The sequence below is a fragment of the Canis aureus genome, chromosome 32 (genome assembly GCF_053574225.1).
Source record: "Canis aureus isolate CA01 chromosome 32, VMU_Caureus_v.1.0, whole genome shotgun sequence".
Classification (NCBI taxonomy): Eukaryota; Metazoa; Chordata; class Mammalia; order Carnivora; family Canidae; genus Canis; species Canis aureus.
Window position 1 is genome coordinate 19,641,297 of NC_135642.1, and position 5,775 is coordinate 19,647,071.

At 35.4% G+C, this 5,775-nt stretch overlaps 1 pseudogene; it reads right to left on the bottom strand.

Moving 5' to 3' along the window:
* Positions 1–3,609: 3,609 nt before the first annotated feature.
* On the bottom strand, positions 3,610–5,066 carry LOC144303662 (M-phase phosphoprotein 6 pseudogene; annotated as a pseudogene).
* Between the last annotated feature and the right edge of the window lie 709 nt (positions 5,067–5,775).

The following is a 5,775-nucleotide window of genomic DNA, read 5'->3' on the forward strand; positions in this document are numbered from 1 at the left end:
TTAGAATTACATTCTTGATCAGGAACCTAAAGGTATGTTCTTGCTGTTGATTTTAGTCCAGAATGTTTTGGGAGGACTGGGTAGCTCAACGGTTGAGTGTCTGCTTTCTGCTCAGAGCATGATCTCAGGGTCCTGGGATCGAGTCTCGCATCAGGCTCCCCACAGGGAGCCTACCTATCCTTCTGCCTATGTCTCTGCCTCTCTTTGTGTCTCATGAATAAATAAATAAAATCTTTAAAAACAAAAAATAAACCAGAATGTTTTCACTTGATGCTCCAACTTTTTACCACTAATGTCTTCCTCTATTAATTTTTAAACAGATACCCATGGTTGAAAGATTTTGTTGTATTTATTGAGCAAAAATGAATATCCATTTTCATCAGTCTAGGTGTCCATCAGCAAAAATAGCCAGCATTAGAAAGAAAAGTTGATATTATTAGTTAGTAGACTTATCACTGCTTCTAGGATAGACATTAACCACTTTCCTAGGCCCCCAGGAACCTAGGGGACCCAAGTTAATGGGCATCTTTTGGACCCTTTCCACATTTACTTCTCTGCTCCTTGGCCCTCATCAAGCCAAATTCCATATTGGCTCTGCAAATCTCTTGCTATTGAATATCTACCGTTGCCCAGACTTTATCTTTTCTTGGGGTGCCTGGCTGGCTCAGACAGTAAATCATGCAACTCTTGATATTGGGGTTATGAGTTTGAGCCCCACATTGGATGTAGAGGACTGCAACCAGCATTGTTCAGGGTGACTAAACCTTCAAGAGAAAAGTCAGTCTTTCAGGACAAAAGAAACAGAATACAAAGTTTGGAGCAATTCAGTTGCTAAAAATGAGAGTGGAATCCCCCAAAAGGAGAATACAGAAATGGGGAGCTACAAATTGTGTGTATATATTCATCCCAAATATCTGCCTAATTTGCAGATAGGTGGACAGACTGCAACCAACCCAGTGAAGGATATAAGAACCGAGCTGCAATTTGAGCCTACTGCCCAAGAGACAGAGTTCACAGTCTGAGTCCAGCAACGTTAATTGCCTGTTAAACCAAACATAACCACAACTCTCTCTGGAGAAATACAACAAAACTGAAAGTCTTCACAACTTAAAATTCACAATGTCCAGGACATAATCTGAAATATTCAACACACAAAGAAACAGAAAAATGCAAGCAATTTTCCAGAGAAAAGACAATCAATAGGGACAAACCCTGAGATGTTCCAGGTGTTGGAATTAGCAGACGAGAATGTTTAAAGCAGGTATTATAATTCTGATCAATGAAGCAAAGGAAAACATGCTCATAATGAAAGACAGAGAAATAGAAATTATTTTAAAAAACCCAAAATTCTAAAATTGGTAAATATCTGAAACTAAAAATGTACTAGATGAGCTTAATAATAGAATTGAGACAATAGAGAAAAAAGTCAAGGAACTTGAATACTAACCAATAGAAATTTATCCAATTTAAAGATCACAAGAGTAAAGATTGGAAAAAAATTAACAGAGCCTCATGGATTTATTTTATCAATGTCTATAATGCATATATTTGAAATTATATAAGGAGACAAGAGAGAGAGAGAGAAGAGACCAGAAAAATTTTTGAATAATACTAACCACATTTATATTTATAATTATATTTAAAATATAATTTAATAAATATATTTATTTAATAAATAAATAAATTAATTAAATTAATTTATTAAATTAATTTATTTAATAAATTAATATATTTTAATAAATAAAGCTGTATTTATAATTTATATTTATAATTTATTATTTATATAATTTCCTATTTTGGAGAAAATTGTATTTACTGATTAGAGGTATTTAGGAAACCCCTAGAGAATAAATATGAAGAAAACTATGCTGATACTGCTGAAAAGCAAGGATAAAGAGAAAATCTTGAAAGGAGATATAGAAATGACACATCATGTACAAGGGAAATATTGACCTCTTATCAGAAATAATGAAAGCAAGAAAAATCTGGAACAGTATCTTAACAGTGTTGAAACAAACAAAAATTGTCACCTCCAAAGTCTATACCTAGCAAAAATATCTTCCAAGGACAAATAAAGACATTTTTGTTAAGTAAATCATTTAAAGTACTATAAAAATATGAAATAGATAGGAATAACCTTAATAAAACATGTAAGATCTGTACACTAAAATGATAAAACATTACAAAAATAAATTAAAGACTTAAACAAATGGGAAGATAGCAGTTTATATATTGAAAGACTCAATATTGGTAAGAAGTCAATGTTTCTTAAGTTGGGCTAGAGATGTACAACCTATAAACATAATCGCAATTAAAATTCTATTAGAGTTTTATTCAGAAATTGAAAGATTGACTCAAAATTTTTAGGGAAAATACAAAGGACTAAGAATGGCAAAAAATAGTTTTCTGTTCACTATTTTTATCAATTGCTGAGAGTGGGGTATTGATATTCCCAACTATAACTGTGGATGTGTCTACCTCTCCATTCAACCTAGTAGTGACTAGCACTGCCTCTTTATTTCTTGTGGCTTCTGGGTGAGCATGGAGACTTAGCTGATCACTGGACTCTGTACACACTACCCTGGCATAGAAATTAGAGCACCATGTGCTTCCATTGGGCAGGAATGGAAGATCAGCTTCCTGCTCAGCCCTGCTGACATCCAATGGGGGAACTGGAGCACATAGTTTGTTTTTGTGGGGTAGGATAAGGGAGTGTGGTTTTTCCATTGGTGTTTGGATGGAGTAGGGCCAGTATGCCTAAAATATTATTTTATTAGGCCATCTTTTTCCCAAACTTTGGCAAGGGGGAACAGAGTTACTTGTTATTTACTTGGAAGGAGAGGGTTGGGAGCTATTTGTGTCTGTACCTGTTAGCCATCTGGGTTGAAGATTTCTACAGCTCCTAGTTCAAGATAAAGGAGAAACCCAGAAACTCACTACCTGATCTTCCTTAAGTCTTGTGGCCCCTCTGCAACCCATCTTCTTTTTTCTACCTTTCAGAGACTTCCTAAGTTCATGGTTATGTTAAATGCAAGGATTTTTAGTTGTAAGAAAAAAGAGCTGAGAGGAATGGAGCTAAACATTTAGATGAGCCAGAAGTTCATTTGAAACAAATCTCACAGTTAGAGAACTTACACTGTAATTAAGTAATCAAGACAGTGTGGTACTTGTAACAGGATAGTTCATAGATCAATGAAGTAATTAGAGAGTCCAGAGGCAGACCCACATATATATTAGCCATTGATTTTTTTATTACAGAACAATTTTCATTAATAAAAGCTTTAAATAAAAACCCAGGGATGCCTGGGTGGCTCAGGGGTTAAGCATCTGCCTTCGGGTCAGGGCGTGATCCCAGGATCTGGGATGGAGTCCTATTTTGGGCTCCTTGTAGGGAGCCTGCTTCTCCCTCTGCCTGTGTCTCTGCCTCTCTCTCTCTCTCTCTCTCTCTGTGTGTGTGTCTCTGTCTCTCATGAATAAATAAATAAAATCTTAAAAAAAAAACAACAACCCATAATTTCACAAACTAACAATGACTTAGTAGCATTCAAGTACTTCTGTCTGGAGAGGCATATTTGTTCTTGATGAATTTATATGTAAGTCCTCATGACATTCAATTCTAAAATGTATGTATAAATTGGCTTGGCATGATTAATAACTTTTTTTCATGATTAATAACTTAAAGTAAAATATAAACATAAGGACAACTTAAACACTAGTTTAATTAATGTGTGTCAATTCAAGGTCAGTGACTGGAAAAGTCTATTAAAAAAATCTGAGGTCATAAAGATCTTTAGGAAGGAATCACATACCTATGCACATTTGAAGATCGAGGGCTAAAAATCCATTCTTGATGAACACCATTAAGCAAAGGATGTATAATATCCACCACACATCTGTTTCAAAAATGGCATATTTCCAAAAGTATCCATTTCTTTACAAATAAACATTACAGTATTAATTACTAATTACAGAGAGCCATCAGAATGAGTTCCACAATATGCTAACTCTTGCAAAGCTTCCCTGAGCTCTGTTTTAAAGCATCCACTTTAATCCTGGGGCTTTAAAAACATCTTCTTTACTTTAACTTTTGGTTATATGTGTCCATTTTCATCTTCTTCATAATTGACATGGTCTCTCTTCTTGGCAAATTTTTTTCCAATTGTCCCCACCAAGGTCTCCTCTCTTCTGGCCATTTCTTCATCTGATACATGGAGCTCTACTGCTTCACCCTCAACTTCTTCCGCTTTGTTCTTAGCATTCATCTGAAGCATTCTCAACCTCAAGATTAAATCCTCTGACTTTCTTCCACAGAGAAGATCTTCACGTAACAAGAAAATCTGCTTTTCTTTTATGAAACACTCTTTTTCTTTAAGCTCTGGCAAATCCAAATACAAGTGCTCTTCACTAATGATTTTCTTTTCTTCCTCTTCTAGTTGTTTCTTGGTCTCCGAGTCCAGTGCCCTTTGCATGAACTTCATGTGCAGCAGGTTTTTCAAGGATTTCATCTGGTGCTCGCTGCCATATTGACTCCTGCTCCAGCTGTGCTCCACCACCCCATTGATTTTTTATGTAAGTGCCAAAGTAAGTCAATGAAGAAAGGACACTCTTCTCAGTAAATGATGCTGTAAAACTGATAGCCAGACAGATATAAGTAAGCCTTGATCTTTATCTAACACTACATAAAAATCTTAAAAGGGACCTACATTTTTAGATAACAATATGGGGAAATATCTTTGTGATCTTCGGATAGGCAAAGATTTTTTTTAGGCAGGGAAAATGTAAGCACTAATCATAAAAGGAAAAAAATGATCAGTTGAACTTCACCAAAACTAAAACATCAAAGACACTGTTAAGAAAAGGCAAAGGGAGAAATGGCTGTAATAGATACCTGACATTGGACTTGTATCAAAATATAAATGAACTTCTATAACTCAGTAAGAAAACAATTTTTTTAAATGATCACAATATTTAAATTTCACAAGATTATATAAATACCACATGAAAATATGTTCAATATTATTAGTTATCAAATAAATGCAAATTAGAACCACAATAAGATCACTATACACTGGAGGACCTGATAAGTTTTATTGATAAGCGTCCCTGTGAGACAGGGCTGATCCTACAGTCCATATGAGACATTGACACAGATTTGGGATCTGTAACTTCCAAGAGCAACAAGGCCTTAAAACTCCAAAGAATATAGCAAAAATCTAGGTAAACTTCAGTTCCACATATTCCACTCCTTAATCTCTGTATAGCTTCTAGTATTGAGATGTATGCAACCAAGCAGCTGAAAACAGACAAGAAATTAACTGTCCTTCTTTGGACCTCCCTACTCCATGGATACCAGAACATAATGTTCTTTTCTCATCACCTCAGTTCTGTTGGCTGCTTCTCAGAAACAAATAAGGAAATGAACATGGAAAAGAAACTATTTTTCGTATACAGGTTGCCCTCATCTGCAAGCAGAGCATTTCTCTCTAAAGATGAAATGGTGTAAAACAAAGAGGCAATCACCATTAACTTATACAGAAAAAACAATTGAGCATTCCCAGACCCAAAAAATAACTTCTTCTTAGGCTTTTCTAATATTTTAGGACACATCTTGCTAGCAGATGCACAAAATAAATTGAGATAAAGCACAGATGCTCACAGACACATTTCAAAGCTATGGCAGCTTGATGCTGAGATGCTTGGGTGTAGTTCCCAGGGAAGGAGCTTGGCAGTACCACTGTTGCTGCTGGGAGTGTGCTGCCTCTATAATAGCTCACC